A 10,829-nucleotide genomic window follows, 5' to 3' on the forward strand; every position below is an offset into this window, starting at 1 on the left:
GATCTTAGACACACGCTAGTTCGCACACGCGTTACATATATAATATGTAAGATTTCCGACGAACGTGGCTTTTCGGGAGCCAGGCGCGCGGGCAGAGAGATACACGACGACGGGGAAAATTCGTCCCGATACGAGTACGTGTACTCTCCGATCTCCGCGCGACGCTGGGGATCATACCTCCCTAAGTCGTCAGAGCGCTCGAAGAAATCTCGCGTGTGCGTTCCCGGATCTACGGCTGATACTTTCGGGGCTTGTAAAAAAGCACAGAGCGTGTAAAACGCAACGACGACCCATCGATGCGACGGTCCTCGTTGTTGTCAGTCGCTTTCGCGAAGAGACGGAGTGGGCATTCGATCCCTGGGGCTGTACGAGAGTCTTAAGAAAAGACGGTAGATTATGGCAAAGTTTCGCACGCCATCGAGTTTAGGTTTTTTTTTTGGTTCTCTCTTCTCTCCTCTCTCGACCGAGTTCCCATATTTGCTTTCTCTCTCAGTCTCGCCAAATATAATATTCTTTTAAGACGACGTCGGGGGCGCGGACCTTCGTGCGTCGAACACCGGCAAACGTAGCATATATCGCCTGATATGAAAAAAAAATCGGTCACGAGGAGAACACTACGAGTATATACGTTCGATAACCGATACACGAAGCGGTGCATAAGCGGGCGGTCGCCCTCGTAAGGACGACTCACGACGCCGCGAGCACTCACGCAGGTCCGTGACCGGTTCTCTCCGCTCTTATTCGTATCCCTTCGTATACCTTCGTCCGACTCTGAAACGTTCTCTTATAATTTTTAAGAAGAACGACGGCGGGTTGTCAAGGCAAGAAGGGACAGAGAGAGACAGAGGTAGAGTTTCGTAGTCTCCCGTGAACACGATAGATTATATATCGAGCATGCGTACGACTTGCACGGTCTCTGCACGACCGCGACGAACGCCGACGAGCGTCCAACAATCGCTCGTACGTCGCGTATGTTCTCTCCGTCCGCTCTTATTCGTATCCTCGTTCTTGTACCTTCGTCCGACTCTGAAACGTTCTCTTATATAAAGAAGAACGACGGCGGGTTGTTAAGGCAAGAAGGGACAGAGAGAGACAGATACGGAGAGTAACGATACGCAACGCAAGCAGTCTTAGGTTTACGTGAGCAACCCTCAGCCAGGCGTGGTCCAGGAATTGTATCCGTGGACCGCAATGTGCGTTCGAAATGTCGATGTTCATGTGTCCTGCAGTTCACACGTTGACGCGCAATTAGCTGCGTTCTTCATCGACCCACGAGCCAAGTGATCCACCGTTCAGGGTAATCTTTTATAAATTTACAACAGTTCAATACTCAAATGTACTCTTCTCGGTTCTAGCGAAGCCGAGTTCCGTCACGTTCGACCAACGGGAATCGAACGCGCAGAAGTCGCCATAGGATTGACGACACAAAAACGTTCGAAAAAAAAAGAAAACGACGAACGCGCGAAGATACGCGCGTTCGCCGGCCGGGCGTAAAGTACATTATGATATATAACAACCATCGAGATCGAAGCTCCGTTCGTCAGGAAACGACGGGGATATATACACCCGATTCTGAATCCTCTGTACAGCACACGATCTCGCGAACGAGTAAGCACGGTGGCTAGCCCATGTTATATATGTGTTTGATTCTACTCTCTCGTCCAATTATTCAAGAAACAGCGCGCGTGCATCTCTCCATCGTTCGGGTGATAGTAAAGATTCGATGGGATTCGCGCGGCCGTCCGCCTCGAGCGGTCTTTCGTCCCAATATCCAGAAGCAGAGTTTGAAAAACTCTAGCGACGGCACGGGTGTCCGACTCACGACATCGAGGTTTCGAAGCCGGCGATCCCCTCCGAACGGATGGCGACCACGCGACCGACTGAAAGCATGAAAAATCGACGAAAGATAGAACACATCTCCGTTCGGGTGGTGTTTTTTTTTTTAAAAAAAAAAAAAACAAAAATTCGATGGGACTCGCAGCCATCGTCCTCGCGCGGTCTTTCGTCCCGATATCCAGAAGCAGAGTTTGAAAAACTCTAGCGACGGCACGGGTGTCCGACTCACGACAACGAGGATAGACAGCCGGTCCCCTCCGAACGGGTTATGCGACGATAAACTCGATGAAACTTTAGTCTCGTTCAGGTAGTGTGTGTCTTGTAAATCAAAAATTCGATGGGACTCGCATCCATCGTCCTCGCGCGGTCTTTCGTCCCAACATCCAGAAGCAGAGTTTGAAAAACTCTAGCGACGGCACGGGTGTCCGACTCACGACAACGAGGATAGACAGCCGGTCCCCTCTGAACGGTATATTATATATGAGATGATAGACGACAAACTGGATGAAACTTTAAGTCTCGTTCAGGTAGTGTGTAAATCAAAAATTCGATGGGACTCGCATCCGTCGTCCTCGCGCGGTCTTTCGTCCCGATATCCAGAAGCAGAGTTTGAAAAACTCTAGCGACGGCACGGGTCTCCGACTCACGACAACGAGGAAAGACAGCCGGTCCCCTCTGAACGGTATATTATATGAAACTTTAAGTCTCGTTCAGGTAGTGTTTAAATAAAAAATTCGATGGGACTCGCATCCGTCGTCCTCGCGCGGTCTTTCGTCCCGATATCCAGAAGCAGAGTTTGAAAAACTCTAGCGACGGCACGGGTGTCCGACTCACGACAACGAGGAAAGACAGCCGGTCCCCTCTGAACGGTATATTATATGAAACTTTAAGTCTCGTTCAGGTAGTGTTTAAATAAAAAATTCGATGGGACTCGCATCCGTCGTCCTCGCGCGGTCTTTCGTCCCGATATCCAGAAGCAGAGTTTGAAAAACTCTAGCGACGGCACGGGTGTCCGACTCACGACAACGAGGAAAGACAGCCGGTCCCCTCTGAACGGTATATTATATGAAACTTTAAGTCTCGTTCAGGTAGTGTGTAAGTCAAAAATTCGATGGGACTCGCATCCGTCGTCCTCGCGCGGTCTTTCGTCCCGATATCCAGAAGCAGAGTTTGAAAAACTCTAGCGACGGCACGGGTGTCCGACTCACGACAACGAGGATAGACAGCCGGTCCCCTCTGAACGGTATATAATATGAAACTTTAAGTCTCGTTCAGGTAGTGTGTAAGTCAAAAATTCGATGGGACTCGCATCCGTCGTCCTCGCGCGGTCTTTCGTCCCGATATCCAGAAGCAGAGTTTGAAAAACTCTAGCGACGGCACGGGTGTCCGACTCACGACAACGAGGATAGACAGCCGGTCCCCTGAACGGTATATAATATACATTATGCGACGGTAGACGATCAACTAGACGAAACTTTAGTCTCGTTCAGGTGGTGTAAAAAAAATTCGATGGGATACGCACGCACGGCTGTCGTCGTCCTCGAGCGGTCTTTCGTCCCAATATCCAGAAGCAGAGTTTGAAAAACTCTAGCGACGGCACGGGTGTCCGACTCACGACATCGAGGCTTCGAAGCCGGCGGCGTTCCCCTCTGAACGAACTTCGGCTAGACTAGTTACGAATCGTTGCTACACATCGTCTTCATCGTCGTCGTCGTCGACATCGACATCATCATCATATCATCATCATCATCATCATCATCATCGGTCATCGTCGCATAGCGGGCCAACATCCACGCGATGCGTCTTCGTTCTAGGTTACCCGATCCACGAGTATGTTACACGTGGTTTCGTTATTTCGAACGAAACGACATACGAAGAGCACACGCCCTTTGGGTAGGAAGCACGTTTCGAGAACGACGAGAGTTTCGATGAAAGAGACGAGAGAAGTCGACGCAGAAGGTATCCATGGATCTTCGAAGAGAACCTTCGAAGATGTATATCGGTATCCTTTCGCTCTGCGCGACTCGCTACAAGTTCTTTCGCTCTCGTCGACTCGTTCTAGACGCTTCGTTCGATCCCAAAGAGGAGTCTTCGATATGTCCCGTTGCTAGGAGGAGAACAAACGCAACACAGACCACGAAACATAGAAGAGAATAGGCGAGCATGATCACTCCGACACGAGGCACTTTAGAGATTTTCTTATTAGTTTGCATGGACTTTTATATTTCGTTTGTACGGTTTCCACGATGCAAATACGAAATACGAGATCGTGACGGCGGGTCTTTCTGTGTACGGCCTCTCGCAGGCGCCACGACTGCATTTCTCTTTACACCTGGTTTCCATCGTAATTTTTTCGTTTGATATCGAGCCTTAACTTTTGTTGGCTCTTTCGAAGCTAGAGTTCCCTTTTATTAGAATTTCATATATATATATATATATATATGTTATATGTTTTATTCGGAGACGGCGGGTCTTTCTGTTTACGACCTCACGCAGGCGCCTCGAATAAGTTTCATTCGCATTTCGTTTTTATACTTGTATATATATATCTCTTCATCCCGATGATCGAGAGAGAGTGCCACCTTCTCTTCGTATAATTCCGTAGCTGGAGGGTCGTCTCCTCCTTAAGAATATTTCTATTCGTGCCAACGGAGGTTGCCAAGCTCCCTGGCGTTTTCGTTTGTTAAAGTATATAGCTTGTTAATACGTCGTATATACTTTCGTCGATACAGGAGGAGTACGGCTCCTTACCGACCATTGTGATATATATTTCATAGTTTTTATATGTGTTCAAGTCAAATTCTTTTGGTATCGTATCGTTAATGATCCTTCCGCAGGTTCACCTACGGAAACCTTGTTACGACTTTTACTTCCTCTAAATGATCAAGTTTGGTCATCTTCCCGGTAACATCGGCAATGCTTATCACATTGGCCGCGCACCAGTCCGAAGACCTCACTAAATCATTCAATCGGTAGTAGCGACGGGCGGTGTGTACAAAGGGCAGGGACGTAATCAACGCGAGCTTATGACTCGCGCTTACTGGGAATTCCTCGTTCATGGGGAATAATTGCAAGCCCCAATCCCTAGCACGAAGGAGGTTCAGCGGGTTACCCGGGCCTTTCGGCCAGGGAAAACACGCTGATTCCTTCAGTGTAGCGCGCGTGCGGCCCAGAACATCTAAGGGCATCACAGACCTGTTATTGCTCAATCTCGTGCGGCTAGAAGCCGCCTGTTCCTCTAAGAAGATTTGTTTGTACGTTGGTAGTAAAAACCCACCGACCGAAGCCGGGGGCCTTCGAGATACCATAAGTTACGTCTATTTAGCAGGCTAGAGTCTCGTTCGTTATCGGAATTAACCAGACAAATCGCTCCACCAACTAAGAACGGCCATGCACCACCACCCACCGAATCAAGAAAGAGCTATCAATCTGTCAATCCTTCCGGTGTCCGGGCCTGGTGAGGTTTCCCGTGTTGAGTCAAATTAAGCCGCAGGCTCCACTCCTGGTGGTGCCCTTCCGTCAATTCCTTTAAGTTTCAGCTTTGCAACCATACTTCCCCCGGAACCCAAAAGCTTTGGTTTCCCGGAAGCTGCCCGCCGAGTCATCGGAGGAACTTCGGCGGATCGCTGGCTGGCATCGTTTATGGTTAGAACTAGGGCGGTATCTGATCGCCTTCGAACCTCTAACTTTCGTTCTTGATTAATGAAAACATTTTTGGCAAATGCTTTCGCTTCTGTCCGTCTTGCGACGATCCAAGAATTTCACCTCTAACGTCGCAATACGAATGCCCCCATCTGTCCCTATTAATCATTACCTCGGGGCTCCGAAAACCAACAAAATAGAACCGAGGTCCTATTCCATTATTCCATGCACACAGTATTCAGGCGAAGGTAGCCTGCTTTAAGCACTCTAATTTGTTCAAAGTAAACGTATCGGCCCACCTCGACACTCAGTGAAGAGCACCGCGATGGGATATTAGTTGGACCGCCCGCGAGGAGCTAAGCCCACCGATAGGACGTACCACATAATGCCAGTTAAACACCGCGAGCGGTGAACCGACACTGTGACACACAGATTCAACTACGAGCTTTTTAACCGCAACAACTTTAATATACGCTATTGGAGCTGGAATTACCGCGGCTGCTGGCACCAGACTTGCCCTCCAATTGGTCCTCGTTAAAGGATTTAAAGTGTACTCATTCCGATTACGGGGCCTCGGATGAGTCCCGTATCGTTATTTTTCGTCACTACCTCCCCGTGCCGGGAGTGGGTAATTTGCGCGCCTGCTGCCTTCCTTGGATGTGGTAGCTGTTTCTCAGGCTCCCTCTCCGGAATCGAACCCTGATTCCCCGTTACCCGTTACAACCATGGTAGGCGCAGAACCTACCATCGACAGTTGATAAGGCAGACATTTGAAAGATGCGTCGCCGGTGCTAGATGACCATAGCGATCAGCACAAAGTTATTCAGAGTCACCAAAACAAACGATGGACGGACAGACGAGCCATCCGCCACCGATTGGTTTTGATCTAATAAAAGCATTCCTACCATCTCTGGTCGGAATCTGTTTGCATGTATTAGCTCTAGAATTACCACAGTTATCCAAGTAAATGTAGGTATGATCTAAGAAACCATAACTGATTTAATGAGCCATTCGCGGTTTCACCTTAATGCGGCATGTACTGAGACATGCATGGCTTAATCTTTGAGACAAGCATATGACTACTGGCAGGATCAACCAGGGATCTTATTCGTATAACAATTCTTATAAATTTCGTTTAAGTTCTCTTCGTGTCGTAGGTGGGACGTAAGCACCGTACGACGAGACTTTTCGTTCTTAAGATAGATATATCTATAAAATATATCTCCTAGCGACGTTCGAGATACACCCATAGTTCAGTAATAATCTTCGAACGCCGCTCGCAGCCACTTTGTAATTCTCAACTCCACCTCCTCTCTTCTCTCTCTCTCTCTCTCTCATAGTCTTATATAAAATGTTTAGAATCGTACTTCTAAAGGAACATTTCCATAATGCTGTCTTCGTGTAAAAAGACTTATTAGAATATCTTAGCGGTAAAGCACGTATACGCACCTCACGCTGAACGAACAAGCGCGTATCCCAGTGCGTCGCGCTGGACATACCGTAAGAATATTCTTTCAATCGGTAGAACATTTTCGGCAGAAGACATACTACGCAAAGATAGTACGCTCCTACCGCCTCATCGGATACTTCTGCGAAAGCAGAAGTTTTTATAGAAAGCAGACGGTTATACTCTTTTGAATGAATCGATGCTCAGTTAGTACAAGCACACACGCATCTAACAATTTTTGTTAGAATACGTACACACAGGTCACCAGCTTCCCGACTCAGGGGAACCTTGCCACGATATTTGGTCATTACGTCCAGGACAGCGACCCGCGGCGCAGCAGTGTAGAGAAAAAACCAGAACGAGAACGGAGGAACAGTCGAGAAATAGCGTAAAATACACTAAGACTCGAGGAGCGGTGACTGAATTCTCAACCGAGGCCGTAGAATAGCCACGCGCTCAACGCTGTTCCGACCGAACCGTCCGGCTCGACGTCTCTCTTATAGATACGAAAGCGCCAGCCGGAAGGCCGGCGCCGGCCGGGCTAGCGGCCGCGCGCTTACGGTGCAAAACCTCCGTAGCAACGTACCGTTCGGAAGGGACGCTGGAACTTAGTCTCGCGAACGCTCGATCACTACTATACAAAGCCAATATCCAACCATCGAAATACATTACCAGACGTTTTATTAACATAATAGAAATGCATTTTTACCAAAAAATTAATTTTTTTTTTCACCGAAAAATTGCATCAGTAAACATACTCTTTTATCGAATACGGACAAAAAATAAGTTTATAATCAATTACAATACGTTAAAATAAGTAGAAATATGCAAAAAAATATATACCTTGTAACGTTAATTAACGAAAAAATTAGAAAAATATCCCAGTCGTGTCAGTTCGACGAACGCTAATTTTTTGAAAAAATCGATAAAAATGTTTAATCCCGACGTATTTAATAGAGATAGAACGATTCCCGTAAAAAAATTCATACCTTGTAACGCTTTTAAACGAATAAACTCGAAAAAACTTTTTCGCCCTCGGAATTTTTCTAAGTCCCAACGTACCGGCTCGGAATTTTTCTATGTTCCAACGACCGGTCGTGTCGGTCCAAACGTTTTTATATCCGTCTGCCGACGATATAAACGCTTAATCCCGACGTATTTTATCGAGTTATAACGATTTCTTGAAAAATATTCGTACGTTATAACGCTTTTTAACGAATTAATCGAAAAAGAGTGTTCGGTCCGAAAATTTTCTAAGTACGAACGACCGGCCGCATAGGTCCGTTTTTAAAAATCGTTCTCGGACGGAAATAAACCATTAATCCCGACGTATTTCGTCGAGTTACGTCGATTTATGCAAAAAAATTCATACCTTGTAACGCTTTTTAACGAATAAACTCGAAAAAACTTTTTCGCCCTCGGAATTTTTCTAAGTCCCAACGTACCGGCTCGGAATTTTTCTATGTTCCAACGACCGGTCGTGTCGGTCCAAACGTTTTTATATCCGTCTGCCGACGATATAAACGCTTAATCCCGACGTATTTTATCGAGTTATAACGATTTCTTGAAAAATATTCGTACGTTATAACGCTTTTTAACGAATTAATCGAAAAAGAGTGTTCGGTCCGAAAATTTTCTAAGTACGAACGACCGGCCGCATAGGTCCGTTTTTAAAAATCGTTCTCGGACGGAAATAAACCATTAATCCCGACGTATTTCGTCGAGTTACGTCGATTTATGCAAAAAAATTCATACCTTGTAACGCTTTTTAACGAATAAACTCGAAAAAACTTTTTCGCGCTCGGAATTTTTCTAAGTCCCAACGTACCGGCTCGGAATTTTTCTATGTTCCAACGACCGGTCGTGTCGGTCCAAACGTTTTTATATCCGTCTGCCGACGATATAAACGCTTAATCCCGACGTATTTTATCGAGTTATAACGATTTCTTGAAAAATATTCGTACGTTATAACGCTTTTTAACGAATTAATCGAAAAAGAGTGTTCGGTCCGAAAATTTTCTAAGTACGAACGACCGGCCGCATAGGTCCGTTTTTAAAAATCGTTCTCGGACGGAAATAAACCATTAATCCCGACGTATTTCGTCGAGTTACGTCGATTTATGCAAAAAAATTCATACCTTGTAACGCTTTTTAACGAATAAACTCGAAAAAACTTTTTCGCGCTCGGAATTTTTCTAAGTCCCAACGTACCGGCTCGGAATTTTTCTATGTTCCAACGACCGGTCGTGTCGGTCCAAACGTTTTTATATCCGTCTGCCGACGATATAAACGCTTAATCCCGACGTATTTTATCGAGTTATAACGATTTCTTGAAAAATATTCGTACGTTATAACGCTTTTTAACGAATTAATCGAAAAAGAGTGTTCGGTCCGAAAATTTTCTAAGTACGAACGACCGGCCGCATAGGTCCGTTTTTAAAAATCGTTCTCGGACGGAAATAAACCATTAATCCCGACGTATTTCGTCGAGTTACGTCGATTTATGCAAAAAAATTCATACCTTGTAACGCTTTTTAACGAATAAACTCGAAAAAACTTTTTCGCCCTCGGAATTTTTCTAAGTCCCAACGTACCGGCTCGGAATTTTTCTATGTTCCAACGACCGGTCGTGTCGGTCCAAACGTTTTTATATCCGTCTGCCGACGATATAAACGCTTAATCCCGACGTATTTTATCGAGTTATAACGATTTCTTGAAAAATATTCGTACGTTATAACGCTTTTTAACGAATTAATCGAAAAAGAGTGTTCGGTCCGAAAATTTTCTAAGTACGAACGACCGGCCGCATAGGTCCGTTTTTAAAAATCGTTCTCGGACGGAAATAAACCATTAATCCCGACGTATTTCGTCGAGTTACGTCGATTTATGCAAAAAAATTCATACCTTGTAACGCTTTTTAACGAATAAACTCGAAAAAACTTTTTCGCGCTCGGAATTTTTCTAAGTCCCAACGTACCGGCTCGGAATTTTTCTATGTTCCAACGACCGGTCGTGTCGGTCCAAACGTTTTTATATCCGTCTGCCGACGATATAAACGCTTAATCCCGACGTATTTTATCGAGTTATAACGATTTCTTGAAAAATATTCGTACGTTATAACGCTTTTTAACGAATTAATCGAAAAAGAGTGTTCGGTCCGAAAATTTTCTAAGTACGAACGACCGGCCGCATAGGTCCGTTTTTAAAAATCGTTCTCGGACGGAAATAAACCATTAATCCCGACGTATTTCGTCGAGTTACGTCGATTTATGCAAAAAAATTCATACCTTGTAACGCTTTTTAACGAATAAACTCGAAAAAACTTTTTCGCGCTCGGAATTTTTCTAAGTCCCAACGTACCGGCTCGGAATTTTTCTATGTTCCAACGACCGGTCGTGTCGGTCCAAACGTTTTTATATCCGTCTGCCGACGATATAAACGCTTAATCCCGACGTATTTTATCGAGTTATAACGATTTCTTGAAAAATATTCGTACGTTATAACGCTTTTTAACGAATTAATCGAAAAAGAGTGTTCGGTCCGAAAATTTTCTAAGTACGAACGACCGGCCGCATAGGTCCGTTTTTAAAAATCGTTCTCGGACGGAAATAAACCATTAATCCCGACGTATTTCGTCGAGTTACGTCGATTTATGCAAAAAAATTCATACCTTGTAACGCTTTTTAACGAATAAACTCGAAAAAACTTTTTCGCGCTCGGAATTTTTCTAAGTCCCAACGTACCGGCTCGGAATTTTTCTATGTTCCAACGACCGGTCGTGTCGGTCCAAACGTTTTTATATCCGTCTGCCGACGATATAAACGCTTAATCCCGACGTATTTTATCGAGTTATAACGATTTCTTGAAAAATATTCGTACGTTATAACGCTTTTTAACGAATTAA

At 45.3% G+C, this 10,829-nt stretch overlaps 2 non-coding genes across 2 annotated transcripts; both read right to left on the minus strand.

Annotated features, from left to right (window-relative positions):
• Positions 1–1,145: 1,145 nt before the first annotated feature.
• Positions 1,146–1,300, minus strand: LOC126877970 (5.8S ribosomal RNA). Its single transcript, XR_007695493.1, has one exon. It is a non-coding gene; the product is annotated as a 5.8S ribosomal RNA (ribosomal RNA).
• A 3,356-nt stretch (positions 1,301–4,656) lies between these two features.
• Positions 4,657–6,580, minus strand: LOC126877972 (small subunit ribosomal RNA). The gene has a single exon (XR_007695495.1). It is a non-coding gene; the product is annotated as a small subunit ribosomal RNA (ribosomal RNA).
• Between the last annotated feature and the right edge of the window lie 4,249 nt (positions 6,581–10,829).

This window comes from Bombus huntii, unplaced genomic scaffold, assembly GCF_024542735.1.
Source record: "Bombus huntii isolate Logan2020A unplaced genomic scaffold, iyBomHunt1.1 ctg00000311.1, whole genome shotgun sequence".
NCBI lineage: Eukaryota > Metazoa > Arthropoda > Insecta > Hymenoptera > Apidae > Bombus > Bombus huntii.